Source organism: Ceratosolen solmsi, unplaced genomic scaffold (genome assembly GCF_000503995.2).
Source record: "Ceratosolen solmsi marchali unplaced genomic scaffold, CerSol_1.0 scaffold11, whole genome shotgun sequence".
Lineage (NCBI taxonomy): Eukaryota > Metazoa > Arthropoda > Insecta > Hymenoptera > Agaonidae > Ceratosolen > Ceratosolen solmsi.
In genome coordinates this window covers 11,070,052-11,087,219 of record NW_011948416.1, presented here as the reverse complement: position 1 = coordinate 11,087,219, position 17,168 = coordinate 11,070,052, and positions in this window count along the sequence as shown.

Below are 17,168 nucleotides of genomic sequence, written 5' to 3'. Positions count from 1 at the left end.
AAATTTTGATAATAAAAGGATATTACGAAATTTTTTACTCACAATGTTTCATTACTGTAATAAAATAAAATACACTTAATATATTCTCTAATAAATGTTAATATTAATTAATGAACAGATATTATCTAGATATACATGATTGGAAAAATTGACTTTCAAATGATAGGAAAACGAAGAATGTCTTTATGTAAATATGTATTTTTTCCATGGACTTCAAACAAATATAAGTATATATGTAGCATATGTAATTATATTTATGTGCTTGTTTGAAGGTGTGTACATAGTAGTAAAGGGAAACTCAGTACTTCAAGGTTGTAAAAAGTAACATACGTATAATGAAGTATCAAACGTCAAAAGATGTTTCGATCGTATACGCAAATACACCCATATAAAAAAATACCATATTTCATGAGATATGTATAATCAGATAATAAAAATATTTATTATTAATAATAATTTGTACGATTGTAAGATATTAAAAAAAAAAATATATATATATATATATATTCATATTAAATATGTCCATGAAGTGAAAGATTTTGTGGAATTTATATATACTGAAATATAATAATAAAATGTTATTTACTATCTTGTAAATATTGTATAGTTTTAAAACTTAAAATATGTTTTTGGTTAATTGGTTATTTATAAGGATTAAATAAATTAAAAGCAATAATATTTACGAATTTAAAAGAAACACAATTTTTTATTTACGTCACATTTTATTAAAAATTTAGAGTTTTTGCGAATTTGTTTGAAAATAAAATGTTTCCAATATGCGTCATTAAAATGAAGGAAAAAATATTTTTCGAAGAAACGTATCTGCATAACACTTTATTTTAAAAATAAATAATGCATGTAATGATATATATATATATTTTTTTTACAATTTTAATATATTAATTTAAGTGGAATAGATAGAAAAAATTTGTCTTTATACTAAAAATCGATTTTCCGTTTGCTTCTTTTCTTTAGTCTGCAAATTTTTATCAGCAATTTATGTAAACTAACGATATTATTGTTAAAATAATGAATATGGTAATATATCAAGTTTAAAATGCTTTTTAGATTTGTATGATAATGCAATTTAATAAATATTCATATTTATATACTTGTAAATTATCAGTACTTAACCTTATTTCTTGTATCCCTATAATGTCGAATAATAAATAAATTTTCGAAAAATTAATTACTTCAGAATGCTTATATTTCTGAAGATGTTTTGAACTGTATTTGTTCATAAAATTATTTAATCAATATATCGAAATTAATTAATAATTATAGGTACTAGCTTTGTTAAAAATTTTATCATCAGAATAATAATAATATGATATATTCATTGATATAGGGAATTTAAAGTGTATGAATCAGGCATAACTTTAATATATTAATTTATAAATATAACAGCACTTTTACGTTATACTTTAGTGTATGCTAATGAATATCTAATCTGTTAAATAAATGAGCAAATAAATTTTATAAATTTTACTTTTAAAAATAAAATAAAACAAATCATATAATTTCTATAAAATCATTAAATAGAGATTGATCTTTGTTTGATCCATAATTTAAAACAGAAAACAATGTTTGTAAATAGATTTTAGTACTTGCATATAAAACAAATTATTATACTAGATATATATATATATATATATATATATATATATATATAAAGACAGTAAAATAAATAAATTTTATGTAAATATTTAGTTTTAATAAGTAGAATGTAACCTATATATACAAATATATCATATATTAAAATCAGGTTACTTTATGAAAATTTATGTAATACCAAAAACTTGCAAACATAATAAAAATACATATTTATAATACTTTAAGACTTTTTAGAAATTTAAAATAATTTGGATTTTTTAATTACTTTATCAGGTAAAAAAATGAAAGAATACAGCGATAAAATTATAAAAGAGGGAGGCTATTTTTAATAAATTTTTTAAATGAAAATTAGAAAATTATTAAATAAAAACAAAAGAGACTAAGAGCATTCCAATTTCGTCTGCCTTAAAACTATTAAATTGATATAGAAGTTTATACAAATATGTTCCATGACATAAGTGGTTGTTCTACAAGGAAATTTTAAGTTTTAAATAATATTTGCAATATAAATCAATGTAACTTTCTGTATTTTTCATTTCATTACATGATTAAATTATTAAATTTTACATGATTCAATATTAAAATTTTTATATTAAACATTCTATTAGTAATTTTTTTAAAGATCTGCTCATAACTGGAGTATACTTTGTTGATCTTTAATGCGAATATTACCCCGGATATCTTCATTTTCGCCTATATTATTGTGATTATACTCTTCGGGAAGACCATGTTGATTATATATATATATATATATATATATATATATATATATATATATAGTTCTTAAAAGTCTTAAACTATGCAGTTGTCATTATTATTTCTTGAGATTCAAAACAAGATTTATTTTCATTTCATTAATTTTAGTAATTCTATACAATATTGACAATTAAATAATGTAAGACGTGATGTAAAGGATAATACAAAAAAACTACTTTATACAAGTTGTTAAAATAATTATAATTTAATTTGAACATATTTTATTTTAGAATACCATTCAACTGATTAGACGTTTGCATATATAAAATACAATTAACTAAATATATTGAGCTTGCTTTATTTACATAATATTTCATATTTCGAGAAATATATTGATAAATTTTATTGGAAAATCTATTCGCATATTTTTAATGAAAATGCTCCAGTCTTTAATATATTAAAATTTTATGAAAAAATTTTAAAGGAAAGTTCAATTTGATGCATGCAAATATATTTATAATTTTCATAATAATTTATAAATGTACTTTATGATTTGAATAATATTTTTTGTGCAATTTTTAGAAAATTAAATTTAAACAATGTCGTTTAAATTCAAAGACATTATTATTAAATTATATAATTATGTTAGTAAACAAGAAATAAATAAAGATATATATGAAAAGAATAATATTTTAAAAGGACGATATTGGAAGTAAAGTTCTTTTTACAATTGTATAATAATTTTATTTTTCTAATATATTTATTAATATTATAATAAAATTTAATATTTTTTATAGTTATGAAAATTTATAAATGTAAGAAAAAAATTTGAACATTGATTTTTCATTTTACTCTTATTTATTCTAAAAATAATAAAATTGATATTAGATATATAAAATATAATTTTATCAGTCAGATTATAATCTTTATAGATTGAATATAAAAAAAATTTGGATTTTCTAAAGGTAAATTCATTGATTTTAGATACCTGATTTAATATTTTCCTCTTCTCGTCATATTAAATTATTTACTTAATATTATCCAATTAAGGGAAGTGACATGTAACATAAAAATAAAATACCGGATTTTTCTTCAATTTATAAGACATTAATTTAATATGCAACTGAAATTAATGCAATGCTTCATTTTATACATATTTCATTGTTAATTGTAATATTTAATAACAATTAAATTTAATAACAAATTCTTAAGTTATTCGTTTGTGGAGAATAATATTTTTACGAGACTTAGACCTTTTTTTTGCTTATAAAAAAAACTATTTTTATGCTAACATCTACATCTCTGAAATAAATTTTTAAAATTATATAATAACTATATAAGTACATAAATAATATCATTTTAAAAACTTTTTCATTACAAGTATCGTTTCTCAAAAATAATCATACTTTTCGTGACTACTATTTGTAAAAGTATGCATATTTATGTATGTAGAACGTGCATTATAAACCAAACAAAAAAATATTTTCTGTGCTGTACATTCTGTTGCTTTTTGGCATCAGATTTATGGTTTTTCAGTATTAAGTGTATTATAATATTTTATAATGTATATAAGTAATTTTTCCTCTCACATATTTCCGGGTCAAATTTTAATTTATATAACATAGTATTCGTACAATTCTTTCGGCAATATAAAGAAATACTGAAAGTAAAGTATATTTTTTTACTTTCTTGCTATTATATGATTTTTTTTATATCGATCTATATTTGTTGAATTAATAAGAATAAGTTATATACAGATAAAAAGTGACAATGCCATTTTTTGTCATTCAAAAGTATATCATCACACAAAATAACCTTCAATTATATTTAGAAAAGTATATACACTTACATGCACATGCTTATAGTGTATATTGTAATAGTGTAATAGACATTCAACGAACAAACTAAAGTTATTTTAGAAAATAATTAAAAATTAATAGATACTTGTAATTGAGTAGAACGTGACTTTTTATGAAAACATATGAAGAAAATTAATATTTTTTGTGAAAACTTTTTCTTAATTAAAAGAATTATTAAGTTTTTTCGATTAAGAACGTCTAACTTTTAAAATGAAAACTTAATATCTTCTATGTACTTACAAAAGAACGAACATCTTAGTATTTAAAACGAATTATATTCAAATAAAATATATAGTCGGTGCATGAATTTGCTTAGCTGTTGCTTGTGTGCGCATGTCCATTTTCATATACAAAATAAAAAAAAATTTCTATATCTTCGTTATAAAAATATAAAAAATTATTTCAAAGGTTATAGATTCTTAATTTTTATCAAGATTTAACCTAACTAATTCCTAATATAATTGAGACATTACTCTAATTTAAATGAAGAATTTATGGAAAATTATTTTCAATTTATTCACAATTCTAATGCAATTATATCACAATTCAACATAAATATGATAATTTTGTACGTGAAAATTCTTTATATCAAGATAATGTCTATTATTTAATTTTATAAAACTGAAAGATATTGTATTTGTTTTATTTCATGTTGGTTTTGACTTATTGATTTTCATTTAATAATATTGAATTTAATTTAACTATTTCATTTTAATGAATTAAAAAAACGACTTATTTTAATGTCATTACTTCAATGTATTCTATCAATAGTTTCTGCTTGTTATCTTTCTGTTAATATATCGTTTAAAGTAAAAAAATAAATAATTAAAAGCATGCTTTAAGTTGAATTTTCTTTAGAATCTCATGGATATGAAATGTGATTTCAAATAATTTAAATGCGAGAAAAAAAGAATGTAGTAAGAAATAATAAAAACTTCAATTAGGATTTTTATTCTTCGATTAAAGCACACTTTCACTTTCACTAGAGCAGAAATGTCTTCTCACCAAGCAAGTGTCAATCGTTTTATTTTGATACTTTAAATCCGAAGGAGGGAGATCACGTGTATAGTAATATATCAAATTGAAGAGAGAGAGAGAGAGAGAGAGAGAGAGAGAGAGCAAGGGAGTGAAATGTAGTTTACTGATCGCTAAATTGTTTACGTACATTCTATTTCGATGCAGCTTATTTGTTTGTTCACTTATAAAGTCAGTTAGTTCTATTTCAACGTCTTTGGGTCTTTTAGAAATAGATGGCTAACTCTTTTTCATTCGCACATTTATCACTGCACCCCTCGTGTATTTTTGTAATCAAACACTGTCACGATATAATTATTTTCAATATGCACATAATCTGTTTAATTACATTTTTTCAAGAAAGGTTATTACACCGAAGAATATAATCAATAATAAAAGTTTTTTAAAATAAATTACTTATAATTAGAACTACGGGTATAACTAAAAGAAACTGAATGTGTGAAGTGTTTCATAATGATTCATGATTATTTAAACAAGTACTCTACAGATTAATTTAAAAGATTTAAAAAATTTAATTAAAAGTTTACGGACATGAATAACATTGAAAATTATGCCTTTGTTTGATAACATTTATTATTTAAAAAATAGATCGATTTCAAATTCAATTTATAAAATAATTTTTATTATATAAAATTTAATATTCTAATCTCGAAAAAACTTCTTTAAATATTTAGTTTAACTATCATTCCATTGAAAATTTTATATAAATATTACATGAGACAATTTAAAATTTGATATGACTATTTATAGTTGTGAGTTTATAATTGTAAAAGTCATTATATAATTCTATTTTAATTACATTTAGGATTATCCGTCCTTTTCTGTTATTATGTAATCCATAGGTTAATTTGTTAATATAATTCGGGTTTGTACGTGGTTATTTGCATAATAATCTTATGAATATTGTTGTTGTGTCTAGTGAGTAGTATATTAAGCCATAATAATTTTTATAATAAGATTGAAAAAACTTTTGCGGTCCTAATCATGACATTTATAAGCTTACAAATAATCTAGAACTTATTATACTATTATTAATGAATTGTCAATTGCTTTTCAAATTGTACATAAAACTGCTTAATTATCTTACGTTAATAATAATTTATAAAGTTATTTCTTATAATCTCATTCGAATGGGTATTCCAATAGGTATTAAAAAATATAATTTGTACAATATTCCTATCACCAAATTACCAAAGGCTATTTAAATAAATCTAATAGCTCGGAATTACTGTAATGATTACTCGAGTCAAATGCACATATCATATAATAGAGACAATTTAAAAATTTTAATCGGCAATGTCCTTCCACAATATGGCTTTCTTAATGTACTATTCACCTATTCAACGTCGCTGGCTCTTGCTACAGTCTTCATATTTAACTTCCTCACATTCGTCGGCCACAAAAATCATGCTTTGTCGCATAAAATACATGCAATGCCTTCAAATCACAAAATCCACTAAATGAAATCCGAACTTCCTTCGCGAGTAACAATCCGAAGCATAATGGGAAACGCAATGGGAAGAGCAACTTACGATTAGCAAACAATTAATAATACATGTATCCGCTATACGATCGGGCATTTCGCGCTTGACAACTTGCTGACGTGAGAGAATCCGCTCGTTCCCGATAGCGAAAAGCCGACATGAGCCATTGAATCGGCCGAGAAACTCGAGCGAACTCGTCTCGCGAGCGGCAAATGCCGACTACGCTGCTTGTAGTTGCGTTAGGAGTATGTTCTCCCTCTGACCTCCCACGCAAACACCTGAGCTCATGCGCAGAATGGACGACCTGCACATGCACCCTTCCTCGTGGCTGTGAGCACGCCTTCGCTTCTGTACACAATGAGCCAGCAAAACGAAATGAAACGGGGGATAAAAATAAATAAATAAGGGGCAAAAGTACTAACGTGTACGCTGGGGGGGGGTACGTCGGGAGGAAATCGTATTTTAAATTTTCAATCATTGGAGGCTTGATATCAATAGAAGGATATTAGGAAAGAGGTCATATATTTACTTCTGCATTGAATTTAGTATTGAAATATAATTAAGTTTTCGTATCATTTGTCTTTTACTCATTGAACAAATAAAAATGTCTAATATAAACTGTAAAAGACATACGTTACCAATACGGTTTTTTTTTGTTTTTTATTTAAATGGTAAAACTTGGATTTTCTGAAGCACTTCGGAAACTCAATATATTATTGTATGAAAGAATTCTTCTTCTGTAAGCAGCATTAAATTAATTAGTAATGAGAGTTTCAAATAAAAAAATTAAAATAAAAAAATACTGAAAATATGGAAAAGACATTCGCATATTCGTTTTTACTTACATTTAAGTCATATGTAATAAAAATTAGTATACAGTCTCTATAAATTTATCAAGCTATAGTAAAAACTATTATCTCAAATTTTTATAAAATATAAATAAAATAAAAATATTGAACGAACTAATTATAAGGAAGTATTTACTCATTATAATAGATTTATTAATGCAATTTTAAACTTTCAATGCAACGCGAAATTACAAAAATAATTATAATAAATAATTATAATAAAAATGAGCAATAAAAATAATAATAATAGAGACTGTTATTAATGACAATATTAATGTCTAAGTTAAATTTATCCCATTTTGAATTTCGTAATACCGAGACTTGAATCTCTATCGGTATAAACTTTTTAAAATACATTTCTCAAAACAACAGAATGTACCAAAAATTAAATTTCTTTAAATCATTGTAATCGTAACGATATGAAAATTGTATTTTTGCAAAAAACTTTAGATTTTACAATCACACCAGCTCAGTAATACGTTAAATGTTTTTAGAAAACATAAACAATGAAGTTAATAGAACTTCTAACTAATATAAATAATTTATTATTTAATTTGTATATATTCACACTTTGTGCATGAATTTTCCTTGTCAATTAATTAAATTCAATTAGCTTTTATACTTAAGTTAAATTCAATGTTGCAGCAGTCTAACAAATGATCTAATATATTATAAATAATAAATCAACCTACTACGTTATAACTGTTAAAAAAAAATTAATTAAAAATGAACTTTACTCCAGTTAATTTTAATATTTATTAACCGAAAACTTTCTATTGCAATTAATGGCGTTTTAAGTAAAAATATTATTATGTTCTTATGAAATTAATATTTATTTTATTCATTAAATTACACTAAATGTATAGAAATTTTAGTTTGCATAATATAATATTAGCTTCACTGTGAATCGCTATTAATTTTGAGATAGAAATATTTTTATTCTGTTCTCAAGTATAATATAAATATATAAATATATATATATATATATATATGAATGATAAAAAGAACATAAGTAAACATTATTAACTAATACCGATATTCTAGGAGCAGAATAAAAACATTGCCAATTAAATATTTCAAATCAAAAACTGTTATATTGAAAGCAGTTAATATTTAAACTGATTTTGATTTAAACGATTTAAATTATGATATAAAAATTCAAATGACTATTGTAATAAAATTTCATTTTCATTTGATTAAAAAATATCACATTGGAAAAACCTTGTAAGGTAAAAAAGCTTGAGTTCCTACTCTAAATGATTTGTAAATAATAATATTAAAAAATTCTATAATTTGTACTCAATAATAACGATAGGTTAATACCGTTTGTGTTGCATTGATTTAATCACTACAAATGATAATTACTAATATCTCATTAGTTAAAAATTTTAAATAAATCATTTTTCTGCGTTAAACATAAACAAAGACTATTTTGCGTCGTTTTAATGTACATGTATCTATTTTATTAAATGTATTTCTAAATTCAATGGATATTTCTAACTACATTACAATTTGAAATAAAAAATAAAATTTTTATATTTATATTTATATTTTTATATTTATATTTATATGTTTACGTTTATATATATTTTTTAACTCTATTGAAATATTAAAATAATCGAAATGTGATGCTAATGTTATACGTTATACTATGTTATAAATTATATGCTTTAAACTGATTTATAATGTGTCATTTGAATGAATCATGATTATTATTCACATAAATTTCTCTAAAGCTTTTAATATGAAAGAAAATACATATATATAGTCCTAGTTAGAATCATAACATATTTATTGATTTAACGTTTATTTCAATATAAAATTACCGACTTATGATATAAATATCTTTTGTAATTTCTGCTAAATAATGTGCCTTATCAAGTACTATGAATTCTCGATTAATATTCAAATTAAAATATTGATAAAGTTAAAAACAATAATTTCATATATTGTTTTGATAATGGAATTATAAGCTTAATTGTTAATTATTATAATACGAATTAAATGTCGTAGCGAGTGTTGTTATGCTGACTTCTAAAACTTGATAATTAATTATTTGAATATATATATATACATGACAGATTCGAAATTTACATTTGTTGAAAGTTTGTTATTTTAATTTTTGTTAATAATAATTTTAAAATCAAATTTTATTTTATAATTAATATAATATCGTTCACAAATAACAATTTGCGAATTATATTAATATTATTAGAAAATCCGTTTCATTTTTTTCTTAATATAACAATAGTCAATGTGATATATATTATTATTTATATATGATCATTTTCATATCTTATAAAAACAAAGACGTTACCTTTTCTGTTCTTCAATAAATTTATTCATGATATTTGATCATATGCTACTCGTGATAAATCTAGTTTAATATCATCATCATTATTCACACGAAGATGCTCTTAATTTGATTTTTTATGTGAAAATTCTATACATCTTTTATTTCGTTTAGTATTTTAATTATATTCCTATCTTTATTAAATCATAATCGTAATTTAATTACACTAATGGTATTAGGATAATTTTTCTGTTTCCTATGTAGTTAATATGTTCTTTAATGTAGAATTACTTTTATATAAAAACCTCAAGCAAAATTTTATATCTCAATATCTGATGTTTCATTAAAAGTTATAGAAGACATTAAATCATAGATAAGTATAACCAATGTAATGTTAAAAATAATAATTCAATAGTTTATGTAATAAAATTTCAATTTACGTCAATTTTCGATATATGTAATAAAATAGAATAGGCATTTGTTATATTAAAATTTTGAATGTAAATTATGTTTAGTGATATGTATGGTACAAATAGTAATTAAATAAATTAAATTTGAATTATGTTTAATAGTATTTATGGTGGAAATAGCAATTAAATATATTATATTTGAATTTATATAAAGCAGTGAGGTTTTGTTTCATGAATTCCAGAACAGTTAATACGTAATAAAACTAAAATTACATATTGTATTTTCAAGCATATTTAAACCTTTAAATATTTAATATATAATAATATGAGGATTTAAATATTGTCACTTTTGTAAATTAATCTCCTTTCCTAATAAAGTTGCATAAATATTTGTATTAGAATTATAGATTAACTTAAAGAATTTAATTTAACATACAATAAATTTCTGAGTTTTAATTTAAATAGCTTTGGGGTTTCTAAATTTCCTATAAGATGTGATTAAATGGTTCATATATCATTGGTAAAATGTTTAAGTCTTTTTCATCGTTCTTTTTCATGTTACTAATATCCGTAAATATGGAGACAGTCAAATTGAAAATGGTTTGTATAATAATAGAAAATAATTTAGCTTTTATTTTCAATAAAAGTAATTGTTAGTAAAAGTGCAGTTATTAAAAATTATATAATTGATTTTGAATCGAGATATATAATTAAAAATATAAAACTGATAGCAAATTTGTTAATTCCTTTTAATTATTCTTTTACAAAATATAATATAGATTTTTAGAATAATATGAAAATCGATTAGATAAATTTCAGCTACATTAGAATATAGTTTTAAACATAGTTTTAAAGATAATTTTCCGATCTACCGTTTTCTAAAATATTATTAAAAACTTATCTTTACAACTTAAATCTTATCGTATTATATTTAAATTTATTTGAAAAACTAATACTCGTGTATTTTATATACATAACTATCAGTCACTTCTAATATATTTAGATGATACATTTTTACAATAAATAACTAAAATGCATATGATTTGGTAATAATTTGCGTACTACTATTATTATTATTACTATACATATATATTAAATATTTGACAAATATAATATGGTTTAATGATCATAACTATTGTCATGTTGAATTTTCTTCAAATTTAATAATTTCTTCACTTCTATTTAGTACTTAAGTTATTACTTTGATAACAGCACTATATTTCAATACAAAAGTCAGTAGTTTTCAAATATAAAAATAAAATAAATGCAGATTGTTTTTTAAAGAATTATATAATTTTAAAAGATTTTAATTGTATCGTCTTCATAAAATAATCTTTGGTATCAAAAAATAAAGTCCACATATATTTCTGATTGATTTTAATTATTAAATATTTTAGCTTCCAAATTTAAGTTTAATATTAAAAAAAAAAATGTTTCTTATTAAAACATCCTTTAATTTTATCTTGATCAACACATCGTTTATTTAATATCAAATTTACTAATCAACTAATCAAATTTAATACTTAACATTTAAAGTGAAGTAAGTATATTAAAATAAACTTAAAGAGAAAAATAATAATACAAAATAGAATTGATTGTAAAAAGTACCAAAAGAAGCTTAATAAAAGCTCACTTATATACAATTTATATACAATCCTCTATTGTATGTGATTATTATTGTTATCAATTATAAATAATACTTCCCATTGTCCAATGAAATTGTAATATACGATCATTAAACATCTATAAAATAATTTATTCTTAAATGACTAAATTGCAAAGAATAGATAAAAACATAAACAGATAAATGGATAGATCATTAAGATAGACTATGTGGATACAGATTGCGTAATAAACTTTAGCGCTGTTAATAGGTGTATTTTATGTAAACTTATATTTTTTATTCTCAGCATAAATTTTGTCAAATAATAAAATATTCTTATTTTACGAGTCATAGCTGTTAAAATAAAATATAAACTATTGATTTGATAATATAACCAATGTACGAAGACCTAAGTTTTACGACCTATATTTCTAAAATAATTTAGAATTATTTTATATATCTTTATTTATTGGTATATTATTTATATTAATGATGAAATAAAAAATATTATTTCAAAATATTACGAACTTTTATCTTTTTAAACCTCCATTCAGTTTATTATTTTTACATAATATAAAAACAAATTTTAAAATGCAAACGAAATAAAAAATATTTTCATATAATGTTGTTAGGAATGAAAAATGTGTTTTGTATAAAAATGATTAGAATTTCTCTAAATATATGATAATTTACATTTGTTATCATAGATTTTCTAAATATATGTTAAAAAAATATTAATTTTATACTTACACATTGTTTCTTTAATATAAACTTACATATACAGATACATATATATACTTAGTCCTTGATTCTCTGTCCCATATATCTTAATAATTGGCTAAAGTGAAAAATTTTAAATGTTAAATATATAAATTGTACCATATAAATGAAAATGAATCTTAAATATATTATATTTCATTTGTATTTTCAATATTAATTAAGAAATAGTCTCAATCTCAAATTTCAAAACAATTATAAATAAAAATAATATATTAACCTCGCATAGATTATAATGAAAAAATTCTAAAACTTATATAACGATGTTCAATTTTACTACATATATATATATATATATGTATAATATATATATATAAATAGATAAGGAATTATAAATTAATTGCTATTACTTATCTAAATTATTTTCAACGCACATAAGTTGAATTCCGAGAAGTTGAGAAAGGCTACGTATTACCTATGTATTCGTATTCGTTGCCATTTCAGGCTCAGAAGAATCGGTGCGTTGCTGTGATAAAGGCGAATATAGGACCGGATAGTTTAAACTATGTTGACTATGTTTGTCGCCCTGGAAACGGCGATTTAATGCTTTAGCGATGCTCCCAGAGGAGTCCGACGAGTTCCTCCGACATAGGCTGCGATGGTGGCTGTAACATTGGATTTGTCCTGGTTTTCATTCTCTAGTCTTCTGGTCAATCTGAGGAGACTCACTTTATTCTTTGAAAAAAAGTTAGAATATACCAATTTTCCGAGTTTCATTCGCTTTTCTATTGATTTTCATTTATTTTCCTTAATAATGCGAATACACAAAGCAATAATGAAAAAAGTACATGTAAAGTTTAACGAATATAGATACATACATACAAGGGTATCTATTGGACGAAGCTCGAATAAGTATGAATAGAGATTATTTAATCTACTGTATTTCAAATGTTAAAAGATAAATTTTTTAAACGTAATTGTAATATCTGTATAAACACGACTATATGATATTCTTGCTACTAGCTTAATGTCAGAAAGTTATACAGATACTCACTTAAAATTTATAATTCAAAGTAAGCATAAAATTTTTCTATGTCTAGAGAAGTTCATTAACTTTTACAACTAGGATTATCTTTTCTGACTCAACTCAATCCAAAATCTGTGAGAATATAAGGGCGATTCGCATTTTTCTTTACCGTTTATCTATTTCTTTATAATCGCATTAAATATATTTAAGAATTTAGGCAAAATTTTATTTCTTCCATTTACATTACAGTAATGGCTGCATCTATTGAGATAAATATCGTCTTATTGTACTAAATTTGTAACTTTTATAATATGTAAAATCATTTTGGCGAAATTATTTTTTAATAGAATTAATACCAATATAAATTAAAAACTCTAAATTAAAAAAATAATCTTATTCGCAACATTAGCGTGGCAGAATTTATTTTGTATAATTATTCATCATTATAAAGTAGTCATTAAAATATTTTTAAAAAAATTAAATAGAATATAATATGTCAGGAAGTATATGTATTAATGAAAAAAAGGAATACTCGAAAATAAGCTTGAAAACCTTCTGATATTTTTTGAAATGTATTTGAATACAGTAAAATGCTATATTAACTAAGTTCTAGTGAAAATTTTATTGATTTTAGTGTAATTTTTTGTTTTATTCAAGTTTTTATAATAACACTACACATAGGAAGAAAAGTTGTTCGTATCATATAAGCTCAAAAATATTTTTTAATATATTGATTTTAATATTTTTAGAGGTTTCAACAAATTTAAATATTTGATCTGATGAGTTAACATAGCATATATAGTGCGCGTCAGGATCGTTTGCCGGTTTCACTTGAAAATATGTGGCTGCACTGTCCCAGAGGGACGGTCATGCACTTTTTATCGCGTGCAAGTTGCATGCTCACAGCCTACGGGACATACATACATATGTTGGTGAGGAGCTCTTCGTGCATATTTCCTTGCACGTTTTACCGGTGTAACGCTGCCTCTCGTATGTGAAATTTAGTTTTCCCACACACACTGACTGCAAAGAAGTTACTCGATCTTAATACCAGTAAGTACGAGCCTGGTTTATACGTATAGGTGGATCAAATGATCAAATTTCCTGGTAAACCGAGAAGAAACAAAGATGCTGTAGATATAATGTGCTGAAAGACGTATTTTAAAAGTCAGTTGCTTATTACTTAGTAGTTATAATAAGTATCTAATAATATAATTTTTCCTCAAAACTTTTAAAAAATAGTACATATTCTAGTCTCATTACGTTTACGATAATATACAATTTGACGACAAATCCATAATTATTTGCAAAACTCAAGCTTTAATACGCTTTCAATTCTTATAGCAAATATATATATATATATATATATATGGATTTGTTGATTAATGTAAAAAAAATCACGTCAAAGAAAATAATTGCTTTATTAAAAATATAAACTCCTATCAAAACAAATACTATACATTAATAATAAATTTTCAAAAAATCTGTGTTAATTCAACTGCACATGATCCGCAGCCGATTAAAACAATTATATGATGAAAAAATGTGATATATTTCAACAATTTTAAATTTATCATTTTAAATAAATTTTATTACTCTGAATTACCTATAAAATTTTTTATGATTTTTATTTAAGCTTGAAATAATATAAAATATAATATAAATTTTATATAGTAGAATGATAGAAGTACATTTACGACTATGTAATTAGCAATAATGCAAAAAATAAAAGAGTATTTTAATTAAGAAGTTAAGAAATAATTTTTAATTGAAGTTATAGTATATACAATTTATAAACATTTATGAAAATATTGAATTAATATAATGGTAAAATTGTATAAAATATTTGAATTCTAAATCTATTTAATTTATTTTATGTTGAAATTCACACACACACACACACACACACACACACACATTATTTATTTATATTTTAGTGCACAATTTTTTTAAGCTTGATGTTTAGTGCTAAAATAATTTGTTTTATCACTCTATTGAAATTATAATCTTAATCGAAAGTAATTTTTATTAAAATATGTCATGGTATTAATTGTAAATATAAAAAATGAGAAATAATACGACATTATTCTTGAATGATTTAAGCAATATATTAAGGATACTTATGCTTCTTATCTAATTTAAATAATTTTACTCTTTAATGCATAGGGTGCGCAATTACTATAATCTATTTCCAATCAATTATTACCAATTTCGTAAATTGTGTATTCTCTATCAGTTTTAATACTTATAAATTTTTTGCAAAGAAAAGTGTAACTATGAACAATGACCGAACTGAGCATAAAGATCATTAAGCAATCAGAGTTGCGGTCAAACGACTTGAAATTGCTTCTGGCGTTGGTGTCATTATCTTTCTAGCTACGTAAACTTGAAACTAAATTCGACATCGCCTTCTCACTCTCTATCTCCTTTTGTTTGTTCCTATCACTATCTCTCTGGCTATATCTCTCATCCTCCCTTATCCGAAATAACAATGACTTATATGCAACTATCAGATTTAATTGACGGTTTGACTTTAAAGTATGGATTCACGGAAAGTGTACGATGAGCTTATATCTGTATTGAACGTCAAATCTTTATATTTAGAAAGGACTAACTGTGCATTGATATTAAAGTATTTACTAAAGACTTACTATTCCTTGAACTTGTAGTTAGTATTTTTACACAATTTACATCATTTAACAATGTCGAAATAAAATACATAATTTTTGTTTTTAAAATATTATATAGGAAACTCTTATCACACACACACACACGCGCGCGCGAGCGCACGCACACAGGCACACATACAATATGGAAATTTAATGATATTTAACCAAAATATTTGAAAATGTGAAAATGAAATAGCTATTATATATGTAATTAAAAGAGTATTTGTAAAATTTAATATTTACTTTTAATTACATAAGTATCATTTTATTCAAAGTCATTTTTTAAGCCAAATTAAATCATTAAAGTTCTTTAAATATAGAAAATATAATATAATGCTATAGATAAAGTTAGATTAATTTAGTAGAAATAAACATGCAGATATATATAAGTCATTACCTGAATTATTTGCATTTGGCATTTCTCCATTAAAATTAAGATTCAGTTTATTTTATTATTGAAATATGATAAATTAGTCTTTAATTAAATTCATGTAGATATTCTTGTAGAATTCTCGTAGATACATCAATTTGTAGATAGTGTTTTTGGTCAAGATTGTATATTCTTAAGTAAACTTCTATTATGGAATCTCTTTGCCAAGATAAAAATTTATATTCATAAAATTAAGTTTTATCAAATGTGAAATCTAAAGTTATTTAAAATACAACTAAATTTTATTACCGAATATCGTTAAAAGTCATAAAAATATTATCGCATCTCTTTATATAACTTATATATAGTAGATATTTCGTAATATTGCATTAGTTGATCATATAAGTCATTTTTATAGTTACGAACGTTTTATTCTTTGTTGCAAACTCTTGCATCAAGTTTATTATGTAATTAATTTTATAATTAATATACTACTTTATATATATATATATATATATATATTATTGAAGCAAATATATATGC